Consider the following 15,987-nt stretch of genomic DNA (forward strand, 5'->3'; position numbering starts at 1 on the left):
GCAACTTCTCGCTAGATATGTCTTCAAAGGCAAGGGAAACAAAAGCAAAAATGAACTATTGGGACTTCATCAAGATAAAAAGCTTTTGTACAGCAAAGGAAATAGTCAACAAAACTAAAAGGCAACCTACAGAATGGGAGAAGATATTTGTAAATGTCTTACCAGATAAAGGGCTAGTATCCAAAATCTATAAAGAACTTATCTCACACACCAAAATACAAAACACACCAAACTCAACACACCAAAATACAAAAAATCCAGTCAAGAAATGGGTAGAGAACCTGAACAGACATTTCTCCAAAGAAGATATACAAATGGTCAACAGACATGAAAGAATGCTAAGCATCAGAGAAATACAAATCAAAACCACAATGAGATATTACCTCACACCTGCCAGAATGGCTAAAATTAAATACTCAGGAAACAACATATGTTGGTGAGGAATAAGAAAAAAAGGCAACTCTCTTACACTGTTGGTGGGAATACAAACTGGTGTAGCCACCCTAGAAAACAATATAGAAATTCCTCAAAAAGGTAAAAATACAGCTACCCTAGAAGCCAGCAATTGTGCTACTAGATGTTTACTGAAAGGATATAAACATAGTGATTCAACGGGACACATGCACCCTAATGTTTATAGCAGCAATGTTCATAATAGCCAAAATATGGAAAGGGCCCAGATGTCCATCAACAGATGAATGAATAAAGAAGATGTCACACACACATACACACACACATACACACGCACACACACTGCACTACTCAGCCATCAAAAAGAATGAAATCTTACCATTTGCAACAATGTGGATGGATATTATGCTAAGCAAAATAAGTCAGTCAGGGAAACACAAATATCAAATGATTTCATTCATATATGGAATTTAAGAAACAGAACATATGAACATAGGGGAAGAGAGGGAAAAATAGAAGCAGAGAGGGAGACAAACCATACAGACTCCTATAGGAAACAAACTGAGGGTTGCTGGATTGGAGGTTGGTGGGGGGATGGAATAACTGGGTGATGGGCATTAATGGAATGATAACTGAGCATTATATGTAACTGATGAATCACTAAAGTCTACCTCTGAAACTAATGATACACTATATGTTAATTAAATTTAATTTAAATTTAAAAATATTTAAAAGAACATTATCTAATTCATAGGTCATTTGATCAATCAACTAATGTTTACTGCATACCTGCTATGTATCAAGCGTCATTCCAGCTATTAGATGTACTATGTTAAACAGGCCAAAGTCCTTCTTCTCAAGAATTTTATGTTTCTTCAGGTATTGTGATGATTAAAGAAACCATGACAGTGCTGAAGCACATAGTAGATGTTCAATAAATGCTATGGAATGATTGCTTTGATAACTAATGGCTTAAGACCCTGTCCTCGAGAGGCTAACTCTCAAGTAAACAGGTTGGTCCTGCCTGCCTTGTTTGCTTATGGGCCTGGGAAATTCTATTTGGCAAAAACTATTTTAAATCTGGAGTAACATAGAGTGTCATTTTCTTCTAACCTAAGAGGAAATAGCGAAGGAGATAACAGACTTCATTAGGTTCTGTACTTCCTCTGTGAGAGAAGTTTCCATGAAGCAATTCATGGTGTGAAGAAGGACAGTGGATTCTATGCTGTGCTTGCCTGTAGGTCAAAAGGCCCATGATGAGATGCTCCAACTTTTTCAGCTATGGTTACCCGTACGGAGATGGAGATAAGCAAGAGGCTTAGGCATCTATGTGTTTACATTCAATCTCACTTATGCAAGTAACATTTATTGAAGTAATTTCCATGTATGAGGGAGGTAAACTTTCACAGCTGACTGCAGTTCATATTGCTTACGCGCAAAAATCTGGCAGCAGCATGTGCTCTGAGATTATACAGGAAAGAAATATCTGATGGAATCCACAATATTTTCCTCATGTTATGATGTGCTACAATTTCCCTAATCTTTATGTGTGCCTAGGAAAATATAAATAGGAAAGACATTTATCACAGCATAGAAAGTCATCTATTTATTCAACATCTATCCATTGGGTGGCCTTTATTAAGCACAGTACTGAGAAGAACAAAAAAGTCACGTTAAAATCTTGCTACTTGAAGGGTGATAACCTGTGGTCAATTAGCATTATCAGCAGTGAGTTCTTCAGAAAGGCAGAATCTCAAGTTCTACCCAAGACCTACCAAACAAGCATCTACATTTAACAAGGTCCCAGGTGATTCAAACGTACACTAGAGTTTGAGAAGCCCTAATGGATGATACAGTCATGACTCACTGGAGAGGCTACTGCTATGGAGACAGAATTTACACACACTATTAAGAAATAATGAGAATGACCATAGAAGTTTTCTCAAATTAAAATCCAAATTTCCTGCAAATTTCCTTTCTTCTTTCTTTTCTCTCACTGTTATTTCAAACTATTTCTTACCATAAGCAACAGTGCTGAACTCATTCAAAATGATATTATTCCTGTCTGTATGTATTTATTTCCCATGTTTCATTTCTTCCTCCCGAATTCTTAGCTTTGGGCATGCAAATTCTCTATTCATCTTGTTTTTGAAAAATGCAGCCTCACTACTGTATAAATGTTTTTCACCATCAGCTTCAAATATTTATGCCAATAGTTGGTATCAGAGTAACAGAATGGTAAGAAACGACTCCAAAATCAATTATATCAGGGTTTGCAATATTCTTTATATTCACAATAAGTTTCATGTATCTCCTTTTCTGTGAACTCACATTGATTCTTTAAAAATTGAAACATGACTCGCATACAAAAAATTATGACCCTTTTAAATACAACTCAGTGGTCTCAAGCACATTGATAAGATTGTACAACCATCACCTCACTTCCAGAACATTTTCATCTCCCCACAAAGAAACCCCATGCCCAGCAACAATCACCATCTTTTTTTCCTTCCCACAGCTCCTGGTCGCCACTGATTCATCTTCTGTCTTCTATGGATTTCCCCATTCCAGATATTTCTTATAAATGGAGTCATTCAGTATATAGCCTTTTGTGTCCGGTTCCTTTCACTTATCATGTTTTCAAGGTTCATCCATTTTATAGCATGTATCAGTTCCTTATTCCTTTATATAGTTTAATAACATTCCATTGTGTAGATATACTATAGTTGTTAATCTATTAATTTGTTGATGGATATTTAGGTTGCATCTGCTTTTTGGCTATTGTGAGTAAAACTGCTATGAACATTCATTTACTAGTATTTGTGTGAATTGATGTCATTAATTCTCTTCTGCATGTACCCAGGAATGGAATGGCTGGGCCATATGGTAACTCGACATGTACCATTTGAGGAACTGCCAAACTGTTTTCCGTAGCAGCTACACCACTTTAGATTCCCAGCAGCAATGAGTGATGACTCTAATTTCTCCACATCCTTGCCAACACTTGTTCTTGTCTGTGTTTTTTATTGTAGACATCTTTTTGCTGTGAAATGGTATTTCATTGTAGTCTTCATTTGCATATCCCTAAAAACTAGTGATGTTGAAAATCTTTCATATGCTTAGAGACCATCTATATATCTTCTTTGGAGAAGAAATCTTTTGCCCATACTGGGCTTCTTACTATTGTTCTTGATATATTCCAGACACCAGACCCTTAATAGATTATTTCTTAATACTTTCTCCCATCCTGTGGGATATCTTGTCACTTTATTGATCATATTCTATCAAGCACAGGTTTCTTGTTTGCTTGCTTGCTTGTTTTAATGTAGTCTAATTCACCCACCTTTTCTTTGGTTGCTTGTGGTTTTAAAGTGTCATATTTAAGAAACTATTGCCTAATCCAAGGTCATGAAGATTTGCACTTATATTGTCCTTTAAGGGTTTTAAAAATCTTAGTTCTTATTTAAGGTCTTTGACACATTTTGACTTAAGTTTGGCATATGGTGTAAAGGTCCAGTCATATGAGCACCATTTTTTGAAAACATCAGTTTTTTAATTGCTTTGGCACCTTTAACAAAAATCAGTTGACCATAAATATATGGGTTTATTTGTAAACTCTTAGTTCTATTCCATTTATCTCTATGTCTATCTTTATGCCACAACTCACATCTTAAGTATTGTATTTTGTATTAAATTTTTAATTGGAAAGTTCGAGTCCTCCAACTTCATTCTTTTTTCAGGAGAGTTTTGAGCATTCTTTGTCCCTTGAATTGCCATATGATTTTAGGATATATTACCGTCTTGACATTGAAATCTTCCTATCTGTGACCTTGAAACATCTTTCCATTTATGTAAGTATTCTTTAATTTCCTTCAATGATGTTTTTAAGTTTTCAGTGTATGAGTTTCTTTGGTTAAGCTTATTCCTAAGTATTTCTTTCTTAATGGTGCTATTATATATGGAATTGTTTTCATAATTTAATTTCCAGGTCATTCATTGTGGGTGTATACAAATACAATTGATCTTTGAATATTGATCTTGTATCCTGGAATTTTGCTAAATTGCTTATTAGCACTAATGGATTTTTGTAGATCTCAGTATTTTCTATAAAAAGATTATGTCATCTATGAATGTAGTTTTACTTAATCCTACACATTCTATATGCCTTGTATTTCTTTTTCTTGCCTAATTGGACAAGCTAGAAACTTCAGTATTATGTTAAGTAGAAATGACAAAAGCACATGCCCTTGTCGTGTTCCTGATGTTAGGGGGGAAAGAAAGTTTCAGACTTTTATCATTAATTATAATGTTATCTGTGGGGATTTTATAGATACCCTTTATCATAATATCTTATATTTTATGTTGAATATTATCATGAAAGTCTGTTGGATTGTGTCAAATTATTTTTCTGTCTTATTAATATGACCATGTGGTTTGTATCCTGTATTCTATTAATGTGGTGCATTATACTAATTGATTTTTACATAATGACGGTATCTTGCATTGCTGGAATAAATTTTGTTTAGTCGTGGTGTATAATTCTTTTTATATGCTGTTGCATTCAGTTTGCTAGTATTTTGGGGGGGATTTTTGAATCTGTATTCATAAGGGGTATTGGTCTATAGCTGTGTTTTTTTTTATATAATGTCTTTTCGAGCATTGGGAAGTAAGTGTTATCTCCTTTTCTATATTTTGCAGGAGTTTTTATATTATTTTTGCTAATTCTCTTTTAAACATCTGGTTGATTCACCAGTGAAGCTATTTGATACTGTTTTTCTCTTTGTGAGTAGTTTTTTTTATTACTAACTGCAACTCTACTTATTATAGGTCTATTCAGATTTTGTTATTTATTCTTGAGTCAGTTTCCTAACTTAGGTCCTTCTAGAAAGTTGTCAATTTCCTCTAGATTATTTTATTGGCATATAATTTTCATGGTGTTTTCTCAGGGTCTTTATTTTTCTAAAGTTAGTAATAATGTCATCGCTTTCATTTATGATTTTAGTAATTTGAGTCTTCTATTTTTTTCTCATGGCCAATCTATCTAAAGGTATGTCAATTGTATTGAACTTTTCAAAGATAAACTTGATTTCTTTGATTTTCTCTGTTTTTCTGTTCTCTGTTTCATTAGTGTTCTCTCTAATGTTTATTATTTCTTTTCTTCTGCTCATTTTGAGTTTTGCTCTTCTTTTTCTAGTTTTCTAAGATTGAAGATTAGGTCAATTTGAGATTTTTGTTTTTTTTAAACAAAGGTGTTTATAGATATAAATTTCCTTTAAGTTCTGCTTTCAGTGCATCATGTAAATTTTGGTATGTTGTGGTTCTGTTCTCATTCATTTCAAGGTATTTTCTCATTTTCCTGGAGATTTACTCTATGTCCCATTGGTTATTTAAAAATGTATTCTTTAATTTACATATAATTGTGAATTTTCCAAATTCCTTTTGTTTTTGATCTTTAATTTTATTAAAGGTAACAACCTTTAATTGTTGTCAGGTAACAACCTACATGTGATTTCAGTCCTTTTATTTTTATTGAGATTTGTTCTATTGCCTAGAACACATGTGTATCCTCAAGAATGTACCATATGCACTTGAGAAAATGTGTGTTAAACTCTTGTTGGGTGGAGTGTTCCACATATCTATGTTAGTGCACTTCTAATTAGTGCATAGTGTTGTTCAAGTCTTCTGTGTCTTTGCTGATCTTCTGTTTACTTGTTTTATCCATTATTGAAAGTGGAGTATTGATGTTTCCAATTATTACTGCTGAATTGTGTACTGTCCTCAATTCTATCACTTTTTTTGCTTCACATATTTTAGGACTTTGTTTTTCTGTGCATATATGCTTAGAATTTTTATATCTTTTATTTTTTTTAGAATTTTTATATCTTTTAGATGTATAGATCTTATCATTATAAAATATCCTTATTTGTCCCTAGTCTGTTTTGTCCAATATTATAGCCAATACACATATCTTTTACATGTAAAAGATGCTTACTCTTTGCATGGTATGTCTTTTTATATCATTTTATTTCCAATCTATTTGTGCCTTTGAATCTAAAGTGTATCTCTTTTAGACAGCATATAGTTGGATCATGTTTTCTTTTTTCAGGACATTATGCTTCTTAATTTGAGTGTTTATCCATTTTTGTTTGTTGTAATTACAGGGTAAGGTTTATATTTGCTGCATTTTGCTTTTTGTTTTCTATGTGTCATATATCTTTTTGTTCTATTCACCCATTAATGCTACCTTGTGTTAAATTGATATTTTCTACTTTATCATTTTAATTCCATTTTCCTTTCCTTTACTATATTTTTGGGTATTATTTTCTGAGTGGTTGCCCTGGGGATTATAATTAACAATTTATAACAATCTAGTTGCTTTCACACAAATTTAATTTCAATAGTATGCCAAAACTTTGCTCTTGTATTGCTTGGTTCTCCACTTGATCTTCTGTGTCATGACTATCATATAAACTACACCTTTAGGTATCATGTGTTCATCAACACAGACTTATGGTTGTTGATGGAAGCAGGTATCCTTTGAATCAGATAGGAGAAAAAAGAGCTGTAAACCAAAATACATTATATATACATAATTATATTACATTATATATACAATATTCTTATGAATAAATAAGTAAATAAATAAATCTTTTATTTTTTTTTTTACTTTTTTAAAAGATTTTATTTATTTTTTCATGGGAGACACAGAGAGAGAAGCAGAGACACAAGCAGAGGGAGAAGTAGGCTCCCTGCAGGGAGCCCAACATGGGACTCAATCCCAGGACCCTGCGATCATGCTCTGAGCCAAAGGCAGATGCTCAACCACTGATCCACCCAGACATCCCAATAAATAAATCTTTAAAAAAAATTTTAAATTTCAGTAATTATATTTTTCAGTTCTAGAATTTCTACTTGTTCCTCTTAGTTAATTTCTGCCTCTTAAATGTTTCTTTTTTTTTTTAACTTTTATTTATTTATGATAGTCACAGAGAGAGAGAGAGAGAGAGGCAGAGACTCAGGCAGAGGGAGAAGCAGGCTCCATGCACCGGGAGCCCGACGTGGGATTCGATCCCGGGTCTCCAGGATCGCGCCCTGGGCCAAAGGCAGGCGCCAAACCGCTGCGCCACCCAGGGATCCCAATTTCTGCCTCTTTATTGATATTCTCTACTAGGTGAGACATCATCCTTATGGACTCCAAAAGAGTATATGTTCTTTGACTATAATTAAAATAACTGATTTCAAGTCTTTGTCTAGTAAGTCCAACACATGAACTTCCTCACAGTCTCTACTGACAGCTCTTTTTCCTACTTATGCATCATACTTTCCCAGGTTTTTTTCTTGTAGGTCTCATAATTTATTTGAAATTGAACATTTAAAATAATATGGCAACTCTGAAAATTAGACTTTCATCTCTTCCTGTGTTTTGCTATTACTACCAGGTTTTGTTTTGTGTCAATGTGTGTGTGGTTGTAGTTGCCATAGTGGTGGTTGATGGTTGCAGTAATGGTTTGTTAGTCTAATGGCTTCCCTGAATTAACTCTGTTAAGTCTCTATTCTTTTTCATTTGTGACCACTGAAGTCTCTGCCTAGTTAGCATCATGGTCAGTTAATGATTGGACAGATTTCCTTAAACGTTTAAAACCAGTAAGTTGGGCAGCCCTGGTGGCCCAGTGGTTTAACGGCGCCTTCAGCCAGGGGTGTGATCCTGGAGACCCGGGTTCAAGGCCCACGTTGGGTTCCCTGCATGGAGCCTCCTTCTCCCTCTGCCTGTGTCTCTGCCTCTCTCTGTGTGTGTCTGTCATGAATAAATAAATAAAATCTTAAATTAATTAATTAATTAAAATAAAATAAAAAATAAAACCAGTAAGTCTACCAGACTTTGTTAAGGGGCTCAGTGTGTCTACTGGGGAATACCCTCAGTATTCAAACAGGGATTTGACAATTCTACCTTATGCTTCACTTTATGCTTACAGTGAGGCTCAAGGTAGGCCACAGGTAAGAACTAAAGGCTTTCTCTGGACTCTCCTGAACATACACATATCACCACACATATACCTAAACTTTTAAATCCTTGTGATCATGTGTATGAGCTTTTCAAAACCCCTGTGGATATCTCTTTTCCCAGCTTTTCAGTTAGCCCATGGTTTTCTCCAGCTGTTATCTACTGCGTCAGACAGACACCAAAGTAGGCACTTTACCTCTAATTGTTTTTGACAAACATTGCCAGGCAAAAAAGGTTTTTTTTTGCTTTTTTGGTTTTGGTTTTTGGTTTTTGTTTTGTTTTGTTTTTTGTTTGTTTTTTTTTTGTTGTTTTTTTGTTTTGTTTTTTTTTTTTGCATTATATGAGGTCTAAGTCAAGGCAAATAAAGACTGTCTTGCAAGTGGCATCTTCCAGGGAACCACTAGACAGATCATATAATGATAATCTATAGGAATTAAGTTTATAGGAGTTTCAACCCTGTTTCTCTTCTAGTTGCTGCAAGGCTGCTGTATTTAACTATGAACATGAGCTGTAAGTTTTCCAGGCAACGAGTTACCACAGAGCTTAAGGGTGGGAAGATGGCAACAGGGAAAGTTAAAATACCCAAAAATAAGGCTCACTATTTTACTGTGATCCAACCATTATTATTGGAAAAACACTTCCCATATAACTGCAAGCCTTCTGTTAATTTCTAAAGTTATGAACATGTTGATTCTAACTACTTATTACCAATATTTTTGTAGATTTTATGGAAGAGAGAATTTTAAAGATCCTTCCATTCTTGCTGACATCAACAATCTTCAATATTTTAGAGTAAAAATATAGAAAATATAAAATATTGGTCTTTGGGGAAATTAGAAAGTCTTAAAATTTCATCTAGTTTTATTGTTCAATACCTCCCATGAGGAAACAATATGTTATGTGTGCGATGTTCTAATTTTATGAACACTCTGCATATTCATTTTTCTGAGAATTTTGTAAAGGTATAAAAATGGTCTATATTATTTAAACACAAACAAGAGGATGTTTTCTGAGGATGCATATTTCTCAGAATGTCAGCTATGCCTTGGAAATATGGACTAGCTATTTAGGAGAAATAAACTGCTTCAGGCCTAGACTATATTCAGGAAATATATATTCAGGAAATATAGTAAAATAAGCTTTGACTTCGGTATTTCATGTTTAAGATAAAGCCTGGAATTCGGGGAACTATTATAGGAGCTAAGAGTAGAATTTCCACTGTGGAGTGGTAGCCCCAAAGAGCAAGCTAGGTAGGGTGCAATCAGTATTTTTTATTAACCAGACTGCTTATGATACCAGTATTGATTGTGTTTATTTTCCTTGTGTTAGCATTAAAGATGGCATCCCTTTCTGAAAGCTAGATAAGAATGTGTATTCAGGAGAAATCTAGCCTCAACCTGAACCCACCTAAAACAAAATTTACCAAAATCAACATTTCTCATTTCTGATCATGTACAACATCATTATATGTCTTTAGAGTCAGAGCTTATCACCAGAGGCCAGGGGGACAATTTTGCTTAGGCACATAGTCACGTAGGGCTTCGATGTCAGACTTTCAATCTTATCTCTAGATTATATTATCTATATGGTTACTAGGTGGTGTTGTGGGGGGCGGTGGAGCACTACAGGAGCAAAAAAAATATGTAAGACATTGTTGCTTAAAGTGCAGTCTGTGGACAATTAGTATCACCATCCTATGAAAGATTTTCACATACATAGAATTGAAGGCATCACACTAGACCTACTGAACCAGAATATACATTTAAACAAGATCTCCTGGTGATTCATGTGCACATTAAAGTCTGAGAAGTACTGCCATAGATAATCTAGCCATGGATTGTTGAAATTTGATTGTATACACTCCATTAAACAAGGCCTTGGGGAATTTAAAAGGTTGGTTTTGATCTTTCTAGCTACTCCGCTCCTTTCAATTGCAAAAGCAACAGGGCAGCTAAAATATTTTAACCTCAAAGTGGCCTCTTATAAGTTATAAGCTGAGCTATATTAAATATCATTCTATATAATGTTGAAGTAAAATTTCTATGGCAAGAAACAGAGAAAAGTCATGCTTTTTTCCCCAAGAAAGTGAATTTACGAATCCTAGAGAAATTCCACGGTCAAGTCATTCCATGTACTGAACAGGTCTATACCAAAGAAGGTTACTTCTTGAAAGAGTTGCCAAACACCATTCTTAAACATTTAATAGAGAGAGGTTAAAAACAATGATAATGGGCAGTCGTACCTTGTGGCAGAGCTGAAATTTCCAAAATTTATTGAATATATGAATTGTCACATTACATGAGAAATTCAGTATCAGGTTGTCCAGGGGTCTTGGGAGGAAAAGCCCTGGAAGATAAGGAAGATCAATGGAAAGCAGAAACAGAAATGGGAATTCAGATGCATGGGATGTATTGAGGCAGAGTTCTCTGGTGAAGGGGACTAAAGGAAGAAGATGGGCAGGGATAGCAGACGAACAATGTGGTATGAGCTGACATGGTATCTAGCTCCAGCCTGATCCCACAAGGAACTCTGGAGGGCGAATTTCACCACAGAGCCCCATCTAAGGCAAGGAAACTAGCCTGTGTTACCTCCACATCAGCCCGTCATTGACTGCCTCTGGAGGAGAGACATGATCTCCTTAACCAAGGGCAATTCTCTAGAGCAGTGGCCCCTGTGAAAGCCAACATAGTAGCTCCTTTATCAAGGAGATCTAGGAAGGGCACCAAAGGGCTACAAAGGAATCATACTGGGAATGACCAGTGACTCTGAAGCTTCTCTATTATTATTAAGCATGAATACAAAGCTCAGTATGATCTGACAGCCTCATAGGAGACAGAAAATAGATCTTGATATAGGGCATATTTTCCATTCATCCATATTTATTTAATCTGTATAATTTTAGCACATATGATGTGCATAGTTCTAACCTGGACACTGCATATTTTTGAAGTATTTCAATATGTGGTATCTTATTTTGGGTTCCTTTAAATGCAAACTGTGAAACAAGGACTTGGGTGCAGGTAGTATATCTGGAAAGTAACTCCAGGAAGCACAAAAGAGGGTTAGGAAGTGAGGGAGGGAAGAAGAAAAGGTTCACTCCAAGATAGATTATGAGCTGCTTGTAGTAGAAAGCCCTTGTATGACCACTTTGGGCAAATGGGGTTCAATTTCACTGGTGACTTTTTGCGGAATGCACCCAGAATTGTGCCACCAATTCCTATTCCTTGTCTCATGAGGATTGCTTCCGGAGTTGTGAACTCCACAGCACATCCTGACTACCATGACCACAGGCTCTATAGAATGAGACTTCAGACAAAAAAAGAGCTAAGTTTAGACTAACCAAAGCTTTCATACTAGAAGTAAGATTTGAATATTGGGCTTGAAATATTGCTCCAACCGAGATACATGAAAGGCTAAGGTATATGATATTATGCCAAGTAGAAGGAAGGGAGTTTGAACTTGACCCTGAAGAAAATGAGGTGTTATGAAGATTAATATGGGCATAGTAGGCAATAAAATTACTGATTTCTTATGATCATTATGACAGAAGCATGTAACAAGAACAGCAAGCATGCAGCCATCCAACAACCATGCATTTGATACCAATTGTATACCCAGCCCTTGCAGCATCAGGGTCAGAGAGCGAGCTCTCCAGAATGCATCCAGGGTGGTCCTCCAGCCTGAGTTAACTCAAGAGGAAGCAGCATTTCCTCCCCAGCAAATATCAGCCCTCACATTCAGGAAGGCTGCTCTAGACTCAAGTTGAATCTGTGGGGTCCTGAGCATATCTGAGAGAATTTCTCCTCTATCTAGTGGGCAGGAGGGCCACTAAGCCAAAGTCAGGAGACCAAGGTTCTTTCATGCTCTGCCGATGAGCTTTACAAACTTTATCATCCCTGGGACTTCATTTCTTTTTCTCTAAAAATAAGGAGACCCAAACTAGGGATGTCTGAAGCCTTCTCCAATCCACATTCTGTTCTGGTGAAACCCCAACCCTTGTTTTATGAAACTGGTACCTGGCTAAATCCTGCCGTTCATCCTCCTCAAAATCCTGCCTTTCATCCAACATGTTCTTCCAGAAAGGTCCAGCAGTGCTTTTGATCCTGCCTTTCAACTAGCATAGCAAAGTCATTCCACATATTAAAGGTCATTTGCCCATTTGCAAGGTTCATAAAGCAACACATTCTTTTTTATTTGTTTGAAATTAGCCACCTTGTATTTCTCTTAAATAAAAATCTAGTGGAAATTCTTCACCTCATCAATTTTCATAACTCAGAGCAAACTCGGGCACTCCTTCCTTTTGTGCAGAAAGCTCCTTTGTGGCATGCCTTGGCTTTCTTTCTATGTGAACAAATATCCCTAAATAAAGTTATACAACATTTATTATTTCTGACTATATATTTTTAAGGAAAAGGAAAACATACTTGTGAGAAAATGTGCTGATTGATAATAGAATAGACCATGCCAATGCAGAAAGCCTTTCTATTCATAACATAGTGCTACTACAAAGCCAGGGAGGTGGTGGCTTACACACACCTTAGCCATAGAATCCAGGAAGAAATAAGATACCATCCCATATCTATAAAATAACAATAAATGCCAGTGCTTATAAGCATTCCCAAATCTGCATGGTCAATAGCAGAACATGCCAGGTGCTCAACCGCCCAGTCCAGACAGAGATCTAAGCTGTGCTTCTCTGAATAAACCTATCTCAGAGGATCAAGAATACCTGTTGTCCTTGAATTCTGGAATAAGTAGGCAAATGCAAGTTCAATTAAAGGCAGTAATGTAACAAGTGTTGCAAATGTAATAATAATAAATTTCCATAGTCAAATTAATAGGACATGCAAGACCTAAAACCTAAGTTGGAATTAAAGTTGCTCCTTTAAAAAAATAAATAAATAAATAAATAAATAAATAAATAAATAAATAAATAAAGTTGCTCCTTTAAATGGGGAAAAATCAAACTGTGTAGAAAGAGGCATAACATTGTTCACACATGCTGGACAGGTCTAGATTCCCAAGGACAAGGGGCATTTTTTTTTAATTTCACTAAGAAAATGAGTGTTTATGCCTAATATTGCAGTAATAATTGAAAAATTTCATTTGGTTGCTATTTTTGATAAAGAAACTATTTGTGACTGTTCAGTGAGGGCTGGACTCCAGAGGGATCAGATCAGAAATGTCATGTGTTTCGAAGAATTTGAGAGAAAGAAACAGTATATCTGTCAGCCTTGGACATGGAACTGTGAATCCTTAAATATTATGCATATAACAACTTCAGAAAACATTTTAGTTTTGCCCTCTGGGATTTGAAGGAATAGCTGCAAGGAAACAAAAAACAACAAAAGGTCCATTTTACATATTTGAATTCTCTAGCAGCCACATTATTCGAATCCAAAGTTTCATAAAAAGATGGACTTGGGAGAAAACTTTAAAGGCCACTCAGTCAAGTGCCCATCTATGCGGGAATATCTGGTGGGTGTTTATTCTAGGCTTGGATACTTCTGGGAGGAATGGTAGATGGGGTCACTTGTCCCACTCTCACTGTCCTGCAAAGCCATGATTGTCTTATCTCCTTCCTTTTTTTCTTCCTTACTTCCTCTTTCCCTTCCTCCTTCCCTCCCTTCCCTCCTCCCCCTCTTCTTCCCTTCCTCACTCCCTCCCTTCTTTGCCTTTTCCTCCATTTCCTCCTTCCTTCCTCTGTCCCTCCCTCCTTCCTTCCCTCCCCACCTCCTACCCCACTCCCTTTCCTCATTCCCTCCTTTCTCTTTCCTCTTCCACTTCCCTTCTTTCCTCCCTTCACCATCTTCTTCTCCCTCCTTCTTTCTATCATCCCTCTTTATCCTTCCCCCCCTTCTATCTCTACCTCCTTTTCTTCCTTTCTAAAAAATAGCCTTGATAGTGAGAAGTTTTACCTTCTGTTGTGCTAAAAATCCATTCCCTCTAAACCTCTTCATTTGTGTACAGTTTTTGGCCTCAGAACCCAACAAGATCAGTCTATTTGGCCCGCAGGACTCTTTTCTTCCCAATTCTCTCCTTTTCCAGCTACTAAATCTCTCCAAAAATTCACACGTATGGTTTATGAACTGGAAACCAGGACTGCAAATTAAGGAAGGAGCAAAATTGTTAATGCTATAAATTAGCTACATGTTTATGATTTTTTTTTCATGTTTATGATTTTGATACTTTACCTTAAGGATGCCAGAGGAGCTAGCCAGGTAATAATAATACAGTATCAGAACTATTGCATGTGTCCAGGTAATGTACAATGTATTTACAGGGACTATCTCACTGAATTCTCTCCTCCTGCAAGAAAGGTATTTATTAGTCTTTTAGTACAGAGTATTGAAAAAACATGCCCAGGATCAGCCAGCTAAGAAATGGCAGTATTGGGCTTTGAGCCTCTATTAATCTCCCCACCTAGCACTCTCAACCACTACCTAGTCCTGACTTTACATGTGCACAGAGTTCTATTTCCAAAAAGGCATTAGAATTAACTTTTAATTCCACCAAGTTTTTTCCTCAGGAGTTCCAGAAGCCTTGCTCCCATTTATGAGTTAGTTCTCCACCCCTTAGAGAACGGTACTCAGCAGCCACAAAACCCACTGGACTATGTCTTGCCAACGGGCTACTCCTTCGTCCTCAATTATCCTCCTCATGTTTCTCTCCATGCTATGTCTGCATCCAGCTTTTCGGACAGACCTGTGTGTGTCCAGCCTGCCCCATCATCACACCCTGGACATCACCTTCTGCCTGTCCTTGCCTCTCACTCAGCACTTTGACCAGCTCAAGAAACATCCTGGCTCTGTTCATGGTTCTTATATGAGAGATTTCTCACCACCATAAGATTATGAGGGCTTCCAGGACAGAATCCAGGCCCCAGATAGCACTTTGCACACAGCAGGCCCTCAACTCACATATATTGGACACATAAATCAAAACGTCTCCTTCCCCAGCATCTCCACCGAAGCCTAAGTGCACTTTCTCTCCCAAGTTACACACACAGCTCCAATTTCTCAAAGGAGCACAAACATACATACCTCTGCTCCCAAATTCCTTTTCAAGCTTGCTTGTCTGTTTTACAGCATCACCTAAACTTTGAGTTTCTCCCAGCAGTCTGCATAGAAAGAGGGGATTTACGAAGCAGCCAACAGTATATTTTGTGCTCAAATTCTTCATTCATATACCAGAAAAACAAAAACAAACAAACAAAAAATAGTACTGGCCCTCAGAGAGTCTCAGCTTCCAAAGGAATTGTTAGAAGAAAACTGCCCTTGGTTGAGGCCCTGGAGAAGAGCTAGTGCTTCCCTGGGCTCTTGTAACCAGGAGCAAAGAGCCCCTGAAGCATCGGGGTTTAATTTTCTCTCTTAATAAAAGATTAATTCCCACGTAAAAGGCTGTGTGGGGACCATCATTACTTGCTAGCAGGGCCATTCCATTTCCCTGTGCTGGCTCTGACCTGCTCTGGAAAGCTGGATAATGTGCTGTCAGGGGCATCATTCCAGAGATGGAGGGATGCAAATGAAACCAAGGAGGAGACTGTGCGGACTTAGAGGGAGATGCTAAAATTC

At 36.7% G+C, this 15,987-nt stretch overlaps 1 long non-coding RNA gene across 2 annotated transcripts in view; it reads right to left on the reverse strand.

The window, feature by feature from the left end:
• LOC140617845 (uncharacterized) overlaps window positions 1–15,987 on the reverse strand; it is an 80,535-nt gene that overhangs the window by 8,750 nt on the left and 55,798 nt on the right. Inside the window, exons 3-4 of one of the 2 annotated variants that reach the window (XR_012017991.1) lie at window positions 15,457–15,533; window positions 14,608–14,722 (exon numbers count right to left, since the gene is read on the reverse strand). The exons of the other annotated variant lie outside the window; for it this stretch is intronic. This is a non-coding gene — a long non-coding RNA (uncharacterized lncRNA). The remainder of the gene's footprint in view (window positions 1–14,607; window positions 14,723–15,456; window positions 15,534–15,987) is intronic. 2 annotated transcript variants of the gene reach the window in all.

This window comes from Canis lupus, chromosome 26, assembly GCF_048164855.1.
Source record: "Canis lupus baileyi chromosome 26, mCanLup2.hap1, whole genome shotgun sequence".
Lineage (NCBI taxonomy): Eukaryota > Metazoa > Chordata > Mammalia > Carnivora > Canidae > Canis > Canis lupus.